The 16328-nt window shown below is 34.5% G+C and overlaps 1 pseudogene; it reads left to right on the forward strand.

The window, feature by feature from the left end:
* Positions 1-10845: 10845 nt before the first annotated feature.
* On the forward strand, positions 10846-10939 carry LOC122479253 (annotated as a pseudogene).
* The last annotated feature ends 5389 nt before the right edge of the window (positions 10940-16328 follow it).

Below are 16328 nucleotides of genomic sequence, written 5' to 3' on the forward strand. Positions count from 1 at the left end.
TCACACAGACAGACAAACACATACACCTAGCAACACTGATGGTATTCTCCATGCCTAAATCATACAGTGAATCCATTTATGTCTAGCCAAAAAAAACAAAAACAAAAAAACAAACCCAAACCCAAAACCTAGAAAGAAACCAAGAAACTCTAGAAACTCTGGTTAACTCTGGAAACCCTAGACTTCTTTCATATGCCTGTGTTGAATTTATATGATTTAGTAGACCGTGCAGAGAGCTTTATGGTAAGACTATAACCTCTCTTTTCAGGAAATCTGGAGAATTAGAAACTCTGAAAATCCCTCCCACTGAAAGAAAACCAGATTCAGTATAAAATTTGCTTTCTAATGCATTCCTGGGATCATAAATAGTAAGAAAAATCTCCCAGATTCATGAATAAATTAAGAAAGTAATTTAATAAAACAAAAATATTTGAGCTATTATCAGCATGGAAGCCTTGCACCTTAGACAAACCTGACAGGCAAACGTGAGACAAAATATATATTTGGTAAGCCATGGTCCTTTGACGCATACAAGAAATAAAACTCTAACATTAAGTCTGGAATTTGGGACAGAAGTAAAATTAATCTAGATTGAAAGAGTTTTTGGCTCTTTGAATAAGCAAATGTAAACCTTTTTTTTCTTTTTTTTAACAGTGAATGTAATATAGCTCTTACGATTCTTATCAATTATGGCTAATCAGTATAAGATTATAATAAAATATCACAAATACATATAGAAACAAACAAGAGATTAGAAACCAAAGATTTCAGACAATGGAATTATTTGATAATATACAATTTAAAACAAAAATGTGTAAAATAACAAAAGAAAAATGAAAATGAATCACAAAATGAGAAAGGGAAATATCATTTTGAAAAGCAATTTTATAAAAGCAACTTGAGAGAAAAAAATAGAAATTTAGAAATAAAAATATAATCACTGAATTATAAATTCATTGGATGTCTCAGTGTAAAGGTTAGAGACAACTGAAGAGAGCATTGTCATTCTGTAGACTATATTGTATGGTATAATGGAATAAACTTAGAAGTTATTCACAAAAGCAAAATTTTCTGAAATGATAGATTTTAAAAATGTTACTCACATATCTGAAGAAAAAGATAAACCAGGGGCACCTGGGTGGCTCAGTCAGTTGAGCATCCAACTTCGGCTCAGGTCATGATCTCACGATTTGTGAGTTCGAGCCCCATGGGCTCTCTGCTGTTAGCACAGAGCTGGCTTCAGATCTTCTGTCTCCCTCTCTCCCTGCCCCTCGGTGCTCATGTTCTCTCTCCCCAAAATTAATAAAACATTAAAAAATAAAAGATAAAGATAAATCATAATCAAGATGAAAAATAATTAGAACTTTAAAATAATAAAAATGCTAGATATCCAATGTCGGGAAGAAACAAAAATAGTGAATTGTAGGAAATTTAAACAATTGCAGGTCCTTATTAGAATATAACAAAGGTTACAAATTAATGAACACAAAAACCAACTCAAGATGTTAAAAATATTAGAATTAATCCAAAGAAATTAGAATGAATGTAATAATAAAAATCTAAAATTTTTGAAAGAGTAAACAAAAAACATAATTACTAAACAATATTAACATATTATGTAAATTATGAAGCAGACAGAAAAGAGCCAAAACATACAGAAGAAATAGACATAATAACAATTTCATAAGGACAAAAAATGTTAGAAAGGAATATGAGAACTTTTCTCGTAAAAATAAATGTGAAATCTAGACAAGTTAGACAAATTCCTACTCAAAAATAACTCATTAATTCTGCAGAAGGAGGGGGGAAAAAACCCTGAACAGGTCAAGGTTATCAGAGAAAAGTGTATATAAAATATATAAAATTTTTCCCTTCAAAGACAAAAACTAATTCTTGTTTTTGGGAAAATGCTATTATAATTTTAAAGAACAAATTATTTTAACTTCCTAAAAATGTCCCCAAAGAATAAATAAGAGAAATACTTCTCAATTCACATTATTAACTTATTTGAAGTTTCATAGCAACACTAGATAAGGAGTGTACAGAATGGAAGATTTAAGACTTTATTAACTCACGGAACTAAATGTAAATATGCTAAAAATATTAGCAAACAGAATCCAATAATTTCTGTATATTGGTATATATTATGACCAAGTTGGATTTAGTGCAGAAGTTCAAGAATAATATAAAATTAGTAAACTGATATATTTATTTTACTGCATTATAGAATGGGGAAAGTTGTCATCATCCTATTAGATGCTATAAAATACATTTGATATAATTCAAAACACACTCATAATAAAAATTATTTACAAAATATAAATATTGGAGGAGTTTCTTTTTTTTCCAATTTTTATTTAAATTCTAGTTAGTTAACGTAGTGCAATACTAGTTTCGGAGTAGAATTCAGTGATTCATCACTTCCATACAATACCCAGTGCTCATCTTAACAGGTGCCCTCCTTAGTAGTCATCACCATCTAGCTTGCCCCCCACCCACCTTTCTCCATCAACTCTCAGTTTGTTCTCTTTTTTTTTTTTTTGCCATTTATTTATTTTTGAGAGAGAGAGACAGAGTGCAAGCAGGGGAGGGGAAGAGAGAGAGGAAGACATAGAATATAAAGCAAGGTCCAGGTTCTGAGCTGTCAGCACAGAGCCCAACACAGGGCTTGAACTCACAGCCTGTGAGATCATGACCTGAGCCAAAGTCGGACACTCAACTGACTGAGCCCACCCAGGCACCCTGAGTTTGCTGTCTATCTTTAAGAGTCTTTTATGGTTTATTTCCCTCTCTTTTATTTTTTCCCCTCCCATATGTTCATCTGTTTTGTTTCTTTAATTCCACATGTGAGTGAAATAATATGGTATTTGTCTTTCTCTGACTTATTTGGTGTAGCATAATGCACTCTAGCTCCTTCCACATCATTGCAAATGGCAAGATTACATTCTTTTTGATGGCTGAGTAATATTCCACTGATCTATATTTTCAATGCAATTTTATTAACTTCCTGTTGTGTGTGTGTCTAATTTGACAAGCTAATTCTAACATCTATATGAAAGAGTATAGGAACAAGGGATCAATAATTGTGAAAATAGTCCAGAAGCAGAACTGGCCTTGTAAGATACCTGTTTTAGTCCATTTTGAACTAAACAGGATATCACTAGATATTAACTGGCTTATAAAAACTTCATAGTTCTGAAGGCTGGAACCTGGAGATCAGGCTGCCAGCATGGGGCTAGGTGAGGAACCAAATTCAGGCTGCAGACCCTCTTGCTTAAGGGGGCTAGGGAGCTCTGTGGGATTTCTTTGATAAGAGCACTAATCCCATTAATGAGAGTTCTACTCTTATGACCTAATCACTTCCCAAAGGCCCCATCTCCTTATACCATCATCTTTGGGGGTTAGAATTCCAACATATGAATTGATGGGGGGGACACAAACATTGAGACCATGGTATTGTAAAACTTGTTACACAGATAAAATAAATAAGCTATTATGGAATTGATTCAGGGTTAAAACTGACAAATGCAGGGGCCTAGAGAAACTCAAAATTGACCCAACCATGAAATGATTTCTCCCATACTTACGGCTTTATTTCTATCCCATAGAAGTGTATGCGACCCCAGTAGGCACTCAAAAGTTGTTGAATGGCACTCACAGGATTTGTGACATATGTAGCACTGTTGAAAACTGGGAGAAGGACACAATTATTCCATGAATTATTCTGGAATGATTGGTTATTCCTGTATAATGGACTCCTGGCCAATTACTGTATAGAAATAAGATCTCAATATGTTGGATATTTTTTTAAATATTTTAATGTTTACTTATTTTTGAGAGAGAGAGAGAGATAGAGATAGCATGAGCAGGGGAGGGGCAGAGAAAGAGGCAGACAAAGAATCCAAAGCAGACTCCAGGCTCCAAGCTGTCAGCACAGAGTCCAACGCAGGGCTCAACTCAGAAGCCATGAGATCATGACCTGAGCTAAAGTTGGATGCTTAACCGACTGAGCCACCCAGGTGCCCCACGATATGTTGGATATTTAAATGTGAAAAGAAAACCCTGTAATTTTAGATTTAAAAATATGGGAAAATATAGTTATGATCTTCAGAAATATTTTTAAACAAGTATTAAATGTTCTAAACTTAAAATATTGAAACATTTCAACATATTGAAATTAAGAAATTTTATCTTTCAAAAAGCATGATATGATAAGCTGACAAGCTGTAAACTGGAGAAAATATTGAAATATACACAACTGAGAAAAATAATTATACACAGTAGGTAAAGAATTCTTTTTTCCTTTTTTTTTAAGGTTTATTTATTTAGTCTGAGAGAGAGAGAGGAGGAGAGAGAGTGCAAGTGTGTGCGGGGGAGGGCAGAGAGAGGAGAGAGAGAATCTTAAGCAGGCTCTACACTCAATACAGAGCCTACCATGGGGCTCGATCTTACCACCATGCGATCATGACCTGAGCCAAAACCAAGAGTCAGACAAACTGAACCGTCCAGGCACCACCAATATAAAAAATTCTTACAAATCAGTAAAGAGATAAACAACCTGATATAATAATGGACAAATTATATAACTAAACAATATTTATAAAACCTGAACAGTAAATAAAGATATGGAGACATGCTTACCTTCCTTAGTAATCAAAGAATTAGTAAGAAATACTACAATGCTCTACAATATTATACCTGCCAGATCACAAAAATTATAACTGCCATTACAAGTTTTGGTGAGTATATAAATTAATGAGAATTAATGTATGTTGCTAGCATGGTTTTCAAGTAGTACAATTCTTTTGGAAAATAATTTGACATTATCTTTTAAGTATAACATTCCCCACAACTCAGCAATTCTATTTATAGATTTATACCATAGAGAACCCTTACATGTGTGAATCACAAGAATATTTATGGTATTATTCTCTTACTAGCAAAAACTTAAGATACTGTAAATATCTATCAACAGGAAAAAGGAAAAATAAAATGTGTAGTTATCACAGCAGAATCTTAGATTATAGTGAAAATAAATACAGTTTTTTGAAACCCCATGAATGAATTTTTAAAACTGCTGAGTGATATATCATGAAACTATTTTTTAAATTTTTTCTTAATGTTTATTTATTTTGGGGAAGGAAAGAGAGACAGAGAACGAGTGGGGGAGGGGCAGAGAGAGGGAGACACAGAATCGGAAACAGGCTCCAGGCTTCGAGCTGTCAGCACAGAGCCCGACGCGGGGCTCGAACTCACAGACCGCGAGATCATGACCTGAGCTGAAGTTGGATGCTTAACTAACTGAGTTACCCGAGTGCCCCTCAAACCATTTTTTTTTAAAAGCAAAGAAATGGTAAATACAAATTTAAAGGGGGAGTCACCGGTGTTGGAAAGGTAGAAGGATGGGATCAAGGAGACACACACCCATTGGGGACACAGGAATGATGATGCTTTATTTTATAACTATATTGGCAGACTTGTGAGTGTCCTTTTTATTATACTTTATAACCTGCATCAGTACCAAATGTTACATAATTAAATTATACCTACATGATACATTTTAGAGTATTCATCAAAGCTACACACAAGGACAAAAATAAAGTCATCTGATATAGACTAAACTCTTAACTATACTATACACTCACAACCACCGATTGTTATATGTTCCTTCCAAATTAGTGATAAAAATAATTGCCTTTCTGTATTGTTTTAGGAAGACAATTTCATCTGCAAGTACCAATAATAACATTTAAAATTTATACTGAGGTAATAACATATCACTACCTTCTTCTGCGACAAACATCTTGGTAATGAGAAAACTCTCAATAAGAAAGCTTGACTTGAGAACAAGGAAAAAAAAGAATCTTTGTGATGCTTTTAAAAAGGGATCTACTTTTGGGGCGCCTGGGTGGCGCAGTCGGTTAAGCGTCCGACTTCAGCCAGGTCACGATCTCGCGGTCCGTGAGTTCGAGCCCCGCGTCAGGCTCTGGGCTGATGGCTCGGAGCCTGGGGCCTGTTTCCGATTCTGTGTCTCCCTCTCTCTCTGCCCCTCCCCCGTTCATGCTCTGTCTCTCTCTGTCCCAAAAATAAATAAACGTTGAAAAAAAAAATTAAAAAGGGATCTGCTTTTTCCTTGGTCCCATTTCTACCGATATTTCAGAAAAGCAGAGAAAATGAGAGCTTTCAAAATGGCATATTTTGGCCTTTGGAATATTGTGATTATTTTCTGTGAAAATATATCTGAAAGCAGCTTAATTCTAATTTAACTATAAGAAAATATAAATGTAAATTTTTTCCAAAGATATTAACCCAATTTTCATAAATGGGAAATTGTGAAGAATAAGATTTAACTATTATTAGCAGATTGGGACCATAGACTTGTAAGTATTTTTAACTTTCTTATTTTTTATTCATAGATACCTAAGGTTCTTTAGAATGGATTTCTTCTCAAAATCTCAAAGTTCAATAAGTGTTCATTAAACCTCTGTTGATATTAATTATGATTTGAATTATGTAAGCTTGCTGCTAAAAAAAAATCTTGGGGTTTTTCCTCAATAAGGCCACTTTTGGTTTCATGGAGTCACTCTGGGTCTCTAACCCTGATACAAAACTCAGCAGTCAAGCTCATCATGTAATCAGGATGACATGTCTGATCTTAAGGATGGTACATTTCCAAACACAAAATCCAAGAGAAACCCAATAATGGATAAGACAATACATTTTACTAAAAAATTTAAAAGGAGAAGGAAAGGGGAAAAGATGATCAAGGGTTTCTGACTTGAGCACTTCAATAAAAGTGATGTAAATATTCACTGCAAGGAAAGTAGATGGAACTACATGAAGGCAGGATTTTAGGATCAAGTCATTTTTTGGTCTGAGTATGAAATATCTCTGAGACAAACCAGATGGCAACATCTGGTACTCAAAAGAGAACTCCAAGCTGGAGATACAACTTTGGGAAGTATTGGTGTATGTATAGCTGAAGCTGTGGGTATGGAAGAGCTCTCCCAGGGAGAAAGTCAAAACTGAGAAGAAGCCCAAAGAGAATTGTGATGAGTACAGATAGGGAGTTAGTTTAAAATGTTGGCTCCGTCCCACCCCACAGGTCCGCCCTGAAACCCAGAAACTTGTATTTTTATCAAGCAAATGTTCTCTTGGATCAAACCTTATGAGAAGCTAAATAACAAGGAGGAGCTAATCTTTAGTTTCCTTGAGTCTAACTGTTTCAATACATGCATCTTATTTTATTTCTAAATTAATGTCATGTGTCTTTATTACACGAATGAGGGAATCTTGAAGGAACATGATGACGACATACAACAGGGGTTGCAAATATTTTCAGCTATGAAAGAACGTACTGTGTAAAAAAAATCATACCTGACTATATACCTGAAAATGGCTAATTTTATAAATAGCATAATTATTTATAACTACAAATATTGTGGTGGGAAATATGCCTAGTTTATAGAGAGCAACTCTCTCGCTACTCAAAATACAAAATCACTATTCGGATGAATTACAATAGAATCATGTGACTAGGTGACTAACTTATCCAATCTTCTAATTTTGGTGTATCTAAATTGCTCCAGAACAATCTAGCAGAAAGAATCTGCTTTAAAAAGGTAATGCTAAAAATATTTTTACTGAAAAGCATACTAATCTAGTCTGGTTTGGTAACTAAAACTTTAAGTGTTTTGAGTGTACTGATTTTCCTAAGATGGACACTTCAATTAAAGGAAAATCATAGTATCAGTAAGAGTTTAATCTTTTCACATCATAAAAACTTGAATTTTCTTACTGGAAAAAAACTGTATGTTCATGATTGTCACTCTTGTGCTGTTAATAATATGAAAGAAATAGAATAATGAGGTAAAACTGAAATTGAATTCACACCCAAGTAATAAGAAGTCATGGTGAGAATAAAATATTAATAGAGACTAGATGGAATATAGCTAGATTTTTCATTTTCCTAATAAAAGATTCTAAAATCTGGTGTATTTTAGAAAAGTCCTTGATTGAAGCATTCAAAATTACAAAGGACACTTTTTTTTTAACCTTGTCCCATAATAAGATGAGGACAAGGAGATACTTGATAAAAATAAGAGGCAGTAAATTCAGAACAAATTGAGGTAAATAATGCCTTATGAATGTGTATAGTCAACCTGTGAAATTCATTGACCGAAGAGGTCACTGAGTCAAATACTATGGTTGAATTTAAAAAACAGCTGGGTAATTTTATGACCACTAATAGCTTTGGGAGCTCTGCTCAGCAAGCAGAGATAATGATAAGGGTAATCAAATCTCTTGTTTCAGGATGTAAGTTACCAACGGGGGGTTGTCCAATTCAATGCCTTCCTTTCGTCCTCTGGACATTTCTCATAAACACCCACCTTCAGGGAGGTGCAGCGATGGATACTGGTGTTGTTATTCAGCACTTTTATGCTGAAGTTTATCGATGCCTATGTGTTCTTTCACCTTCATCTGAAGTATCTGTAATGTAGGCGCAGCAAAAACTGGTTTGGAAATAGTATGTTCCATGATTGTCCCGATAATCAGTGGTTTATACTTTTGGCAGGGGCCTTAGAATATTGCTCTCATGACTTTTCAATTTATCAAACTGAAACAGTTTGAAACTTGGCAAACATTACATTTTGAGGGTATGAGGCTCCATAGTGTCATTTTTTTTGTATACCATTATGTAGTGTATTAGTGAAGTTGCCGTTCTTGTAACACCTCATTCTAAATGTGTTATGTTTTGAAAGACAACATGTCACAGAGTTTTAAACTGCGTTCTTATTTAGAAATATTATTGATTGGATTATGCTACCTTTTTATCCTTAATCGGTATCATAGACCAAATCTTTTTATTTAATTTATTTTTATTTAATTGAAGTCAAAATTCAAGTTTTAGTGTTTGAATTTTTTTCACAGTAAAAAATATAACTTTTTTAAACACTTCTTATTTTTGACAGGCATAGAGAGACAGAGAGAGCAGGGGGGAGGGGCAGACAGAGAGGGAGACACAGAATCTGAGGTAGGTTCCAGGCTCTGAGCTATCAGCATAGATCCCCATGCGGGGCTCAAACCCATAAATGGTGAGATCATGACCTGAGCCAAAGTTGACGACTTAACCGATTCAGCCACACAAGTGCCCCCACAGTAGAAAATTTTGACAGAAAAACAAAAACCTAAAACTTTGTAATCTTAAAATACAGAATAACTATTCCTGTTGGGTATACAATTATACGTGGCACACACACACACACACTCACACTGTCGTGTATGTGTGTATGCATGTGTGTATACATATATATATACGTATATATAGGTGTGTGTATATACGTGTGTGTGTATATATATATACACATGTGTGTGTGTATATATATATATATATACAACACACATCTATCTATGTATGTACATATATCTATATATATATCTATATACACACACACACACACACACATCTATCTATCTATGTGTGTGTGTGTATTTGCTAACTTGGTTAAATTGGGAGCATGTTATACATACTATTCTATAGCTTATCCTTTTTAAATAACAATTCATCATGAACAATTTATAATCAGGTTAAATATTTTTGAATTCTGTTTATCATATACCTATACTATAATTTATTTTAACAATTTCCTCTTTGGACATTTAGATTGGCTGCAATTTTTCACTGTCATAACTGTAAAAAAATCTATGGTTACTTTTCTATTATTGGTTCAAAACAAATACACACTATTTTTGAGGTTTTTGATTCATATTGCCAAGTTATTTTCCAGGGAAATTGAAAATTTTACATACTATCTGTTTAAAAGAGTATAATTTCCTTGAACAATCAAGGGATTATATATATATGTGTGTGTGTGTGTATATATATATGTGTGTGTGTGTACATGCATGTATACATATACATACATATGTGTATACATGTAACATATACATACACACATATTAATATTTATTAGCATTATTAGTAAAATAGTAAAAAAGGGAGAATCTCATTAATGATTAAATTTTTGCATCTTTGATTATTTGCACTTTTAAAATAATTTCCTAAGTTCATTGGTCATTTGTATTTCTTTTGTGAATTACTAGTTCAAGTGCTTTTACTATTATTGAAATTTGGATATATTAACCTTTTCCCTTCTATTTGAACATCCTGTTGTTATTAAGGGTATTCGTAATTTGTTTGCATATATTTCCCAGTTTGTTGTTTACTTCTCATTTTACTTATGATGTATTTAACTTACAGAAGTTTTTTTTTTTTTTTTAATTTTTTTTTTCAACGTTTATTTATTTTTAAGACAGAGAGAGACAGAGCATGAACGGGGGAGGGGCAGAGAGAGAGGGAGACACAGAATCGGAAACAGGCTCCAGGCTCTGAGCCATTGACCTAGAGCCTGACGCGGGGCTCGAACTCGGACCGCGAGATCGTGACCTGGCTGAAGTCGGACGCTTAACCGACTGCGCCACCCAGGCGCCCCCAGAAGTTTTTTTTTTTTTTTCTGTAGTCATTTACATCAATCTTTACCAGTTTTTTCACATCAATAAATACTCATTCTGATATTTACCTCTATTTTCTTCTTGTGTTTGATTGTTTCATTTATCATATTTAACTTCTTAATTTTTTTAACATATATTTATTATTGAGAGAGACAGAGCATGAGCATGGGAGGGGCAGAGAGAGGAGGAGACACAGAATCCAAAGCAGGCTGCAGGCTCTGAGCTGTCAGGACAGATCCTAATGTGGAGGCTCGAACTCACAAACTGCGTGATCATGACTTGAGCTGAAGTCTGATGCCCAACCAACTGAGCCACCCAGGCATCCCTATCATATTTAACTTCTTAAAAGAATGATCCTATACAGAGAAGATTATCATGGCCCCTATGCCAGAATGACACACAAATTTGTGAGGTGTTCCATATTTAAAAAAAAAAAAAAGGAGTGTTCTTAATTTTTTTCTGCTTTTTCATAAAAATTGAATTATCTGGGAGCACCTGGGTGGCTCAGTCAGTTGGGGGTCCAACTCTTGATTTCAGCTCAGGTCATGATCCCAGTGTCATGGGATCAAGCCTCGTGTTGAGCTCCCCAGGAAGCATGTAGCCTACTTGAGATTCTCTCTCTCTCTCTCTCTCTCTCTCTCTCTCTACCTGCCTGCCCCTCTCCCTCACTTGTGGTCTCTCTCTCTCTCTCTCTCTCTAAAAAAAAAGAAGAAGAATTATCTGAATCTGCTTTTTACCTTCAATAGCAAATAATTTCTGGATTAATTAATAAAATATTATTTTCTTTCCCCACTGATTTAAAATCAGATCTTCACTGTATATCACATTAATGTCAATAATTAAACCAGCTTCTGAGGTTTCTATTGATTTTAATATCTTTTCCTGCATTTCACATTATTTAACTTTATATTGTATTTAAATATTTGAGCATAAATATATTTTATTATTTTTCTCAAAATGTTGGGTTAATCATTTGTTTCCTGATGAAATGTTAAATTATTGTATTATTTTAAAGAAATATTAAATGCAAATTTTTTATTTTAAATTTTTTAGAACTTCATCTTGTTAATTTTTGAGTAGCCAAACCAATAGCACTCCATTTATTTTAGTATTTTATTTTATATAATTTAGTAAATTCTGTAGCTGTATCATATTATTTGTGTGCTTTATAAATTTATTACAGAAAACTTTATATTTGCACACTTATTGAAATAAAATATATATTCTACTGTATTTTCGATTTGGATATTGGTTGTAGATAGAGAACCTCTTGGTTTTAGACTTGTTGACTTTCTCTATTGATTTTCTGCTGTCAATTTCATTGATTTCTCCTTTAATTTATTATTTTCTCCTGCTTACCATGGATTTTATCTGTTCTTTCTTTCCCCTTAGTTTCCTAAGATGGAAGCTTAGATAATGCATTTTAAGTCTTTCTTCTTTTCTAATATATATATATATATATATATATATATATATATATATATATTCAATGCTATACATTTCCCTCTAAACACTGATTTCACTGTATCCTACAAATTTTGATAGTTTTATTTTCATTTTCATTTTGTTCAAAATATTTTTAATTTCTCTTAAGATTTATGCTTTGACCCATGTTTTATTTAAAAGTGTATTGTTTAACCTCCATGTATTTTGGGGTGTTCCAACTATCTTTCTCTTACTGATTTCTAGTTTAATTCCATTGTGGTCTGAGAGGAGACATTGTATGATTTCTACTCTTCCAAATTTTTAAGGTGTCTTATGGTCCAGTGAAATATATATGTTTAAACTCCCTTTTTAATATTTATAACTTTCTTCTTTCTTCTTTTTCACTTTTGCTGCCTTTCATTTTCATTTCTTTTTCTTTTTTCTCCATCTTTTCTTCTTACCTTACTTTGTATTTATTTGTGTTTCACAAATTTAACCATTATTAAAAGCAACCGTCAACTGGTGGATTTTATTCCTATATATTTTAGCACTTAATAGTTATTTAAGTCTGTGGGGCTAAAAGATAGGTTTTACTTCCAGTTCTTTTATAATCTGATTGTATATTGCTTTAGTAGCTCACCTCTTTCTTCATCTACCTTAAGCAGATTGAAATTCCATTCTCATTGTATTGTGATTTTCTTCTAAAAATACCAATACATTTTCTTCAACAAATGGGTGAAGAAACATTTGGACCAATGAATGTCGATTCTCTTGTTTTATGTCAGATTTTATGGCACTTTCTGAATTTAATCCTAATTTCCTGGAGTCAAAAGGAGCCAGATCATAAAAACACGTGCTGAGAACTCATCTATGTTTAGGCAAGAGTGAAGGTTTCCCCATATGACTCATGGGAGATGGAGATTTTAGCATGTCCACTAAGGTGAAGTTCTAGGAAACTGGTATCTGGGTTGATACCAGAGACTGCATTTCTTACACCATTCTTCATGAAACCTTTGGCTTTTGAGAGGCATTCATTTGAGAACTTTTACCTGGGTTCACACGTACAGCTGATTTCTGCTTCTATGCACTGTTCCTCTGACAGAAATGGTGATGTCCAAATGATCTAGCTTGGTGAGGGAATGGGAAGAGAGAATGGAAGGACCTTTCCCTCTCTGCCTGTAATATACATACACGCAAATTCACAATATGAGGAAAATTGGTGTTGCTTGGTAAATATTAGTCACTCCATAGATGTATATGAGGAACAAGATTACATAGCTATTATCTATTTTAGTGTTGAAGTGTCTGAGGGGGAAAAAATGAGTGTCACATCTTGTATCTTACCCTATATAATTTCAAAAGTAATTTGAAATCTCATGTAATTCACAGTGAAAGTCACTTTATCAGGTCCACCTATATTCCCTTGGATTTTATAAAGTAATAATAATTTAGCATCTGTTTTCTTCTGGAGAGAGTTTTCAGAGTTTCCATGAGTAACTATGGTAGAGATATGAACCTGTCTGGTTGAAGCTATCTCTAATATATGTATACTCCAAGGATCCTATAGCTTATTTCTTAGCAATCGAGAGGGGGAAAGGAAGAATTTGAAACACTGTACTATGTGTTTTGTCAATTTTCAAATATCATTATTGTATCAGAAACACTTGAAATTGTTTCTTATGAAGCAAAAGTGAATTTTCACTACAGTTAATGCTGGTTGTTAACATTTTGAGGGAAAGAATATTCAGAAATGTTTTTGTCAATGAACGCCATCTTCAAGAATCACTGTTGATAAATGAAATGAAATATAATTTTAAGAAGTGAGTAAGCAGAATTTACTGATCCAGTAACACAATAAAAAAGAAATAAAAATTGATGAGGATATAGCAGTCTATAGTCAGATCCTGTTTGCACTTCTTTGACCTCAGTGCCCCTTAAATGCCCCTTAAACGCTTCTAGTTTTCATAACAAACATTGGAGAAGGGCTGTTGAGGTCATTTCCATTCCATAAATATTTAAAAATTCCCCCAATTCCCAAGACTCTATGTATTAGGATGGAAAAAACTTTCGAGAAAAATTTGTTTTAACTAGTATGTTAATATCATGTAACTGTGGCTTTCAGTGTCTTCTTCATTTCACTTTGGTGCCTGGATTGAATGATTCACCACTAGTGAGGTTACAAGTCAAGTATGGATGCTTTTTTAATAAATCTCTATTTGCAAAACATATCTATAACTTTCTCGTTCTCATAACAACAAAATCACCACCTCTACAACCAAAACCAATATCTACTTCTAATGATAATATAGTCTTTGAGTTTTTGCTATGTTCCAATGGTATAATTATCATTCATAGGTTAGTTCATTTATCATTGCAGAACCTCCATGTATAGGTACTAACATATTTAGTAATAACTGAAAGGATAGGTAGACTGTAGCCATAAAAATATTGCATATTGAACAAACATACAGTGGTTAATACACAATTCAAGAGTGAAGAAACTTCATCCTGCCCTTCAAACAGCAGCAGGAATTAAGTGAGAAACAACCTCTTTGACTCTGTCTCGTAGTTATGTTGAGATGCTTTATGAACAGAATTCAAAAAGCACTTTTTTTTTAATTTTTTTTCAACATTTTTATTTATTTTTGGGACAGAGAGAGACAGAGCATGAATGGGTGAGGGGCAGAGAGAGAGAGAGAGACACAGAATCGGAAACAGGCTCCAGGCTCTGAGCCATCAGCCCAGAGCCTGATGTGGGGCTCGAACTCACAGACCGCGAGATCGTGACCTGGCTGAAGTCAGACGCATAACCGACTGCGCCACCCAGGCGCCCCAAAAAGCACTTTAAGGACAAGTAATATTATCTGGCAGGACAGTTTTACTAATATATGTATGTATGTGTGCTTTTCAAAGAATAATCATCTTTCCTCCAGCACCATCAGAATTATGGAATTTTTCTGTAGGAAATACATAGGTCCTTCCGTTGTGGAAGAGAGAGAGAAAGACAGAAAGAGAGAAAAAGAGTGAGAGACAGAAAGGGAGGGAAGGAGGGAGGGAGGGAGAGAAAGAGAGAGAGAAATGGGAGTCAAGCAAGATAGTCTCTGGGACATGGGTTATATTGAAGGGTTTTAGGCGGCTGTGGAACAGAAATGGCAGTAGAGGAGGGAGCCACCTGTACATGATGAACCTACATGTGGCATTGTAATGAATAAGCCTGATGAAATGAAGGGACCTCAAAAGGCAGTTTGCGTAAAGAAAAGTAGCAGCAGTGCTTGGACTGGCCTTAAAGGGTGTAACAACTGGGAACACTGGGAAGAGAAACTGCAGAAGAATGTTTTTAAATAGCACTTATGATAAAGAATGTAAGAAGAAGACATAGAACTTTATGAAGACTTGGTGGCAAAAATATAAAGCCAGAATCCATACCATGTGTGGTGATCATAGCTAATACTTAGTACTTAATATGAGTAAGGCACTGTGCCAAAACGCCACATAGATTATTTCATTTAATTCTGTGAAGTAGATGCTATTAGTGCTCAAGTAAGGCAAAAAATGCATGCAGTGGTATTCTTCCCAATGCCAAACACCTTGTAAGTAGATATCAAACCTGGAAGTCTCATCCCAGAGGTCATGTTCATCATAACTGATAAGCATAAGCTGCATCATACACACTGAAAGAGAAAAGAAAGAAAGAAAGAAAGAAAGAAAGAAAGAAAGAAAGAAGAGAGAGAGGGAGGGAGGAAGGAAAGGAAATAAGGGAAGGAAGGAAGGAAGGAAGGAAGGAAGGAAGGAGAAGGAAGAAAGGAAGGAGAAAGAAAGAAAGAAGAGAGGGAGGAAGGAAGGAAGGAAAGGAAAGAAGGAAGAGAAGGAAAGGAAAGAAGGAAGAAAAGGATGGAAGGAAGGAAAAGGAAGGAAGGAAGGAAGGAAGGAAGGAGAGAGAAAGAAAGAAAGAAAGAAAGAAAGAAAGAAAGAAGAGAGAGAGGGAGGGAGGAAGGAAAGGAAAGAAGGAAAGGAAGGAAGGAAGGAAGGAAGGAAGGAGAAGGAAGGAAGGAAGGAGAAAGAAAGAAAGAAGAGAGGGAGGAAGGAAGGAAGGAAAGGATGGAAGGAAGGAAAAGGAAGGAAGGAAGGAAGGAGAGAGAAAGAAAGAAAGAAAGAAAGAAAGAAAGAAAGAAAGAAGAGAGAGGGGGAGGGAGGAAGGAAGGAAAGGAAATAATGAAGGAAGGAAGAAGGAAGGAAGGAAGGAAGGAAGGAAGGAAGGAAGGAAGGAAAAAGAAGGAAGGAAGGAGGGAGAGAGAAAGAAAGAAAGAAAGAAAGAAAGAAAAGGAAGAAAAAGAAAGAATGACAAAGGGAATGAAACTAATCAAGACTTAGAGCCCTCTCTCACTAAGGAA

Source organism: Prionailurus bengalensis, chromosome B1 (genome assembly GCF_016509475.1).
Source record: "Prionailurus bengalensis isolate Pbe53 chromosome B1, Fcat_Pben_1.1_paternal_pri, whole genome shotgun sequence".
NCBI classification, from domain to species: Eukaryota; Metazoa; Chordata; class Mammalia; order Carnivora; family Felidae; genus Prionailurus; species Prionailurus bengalensis.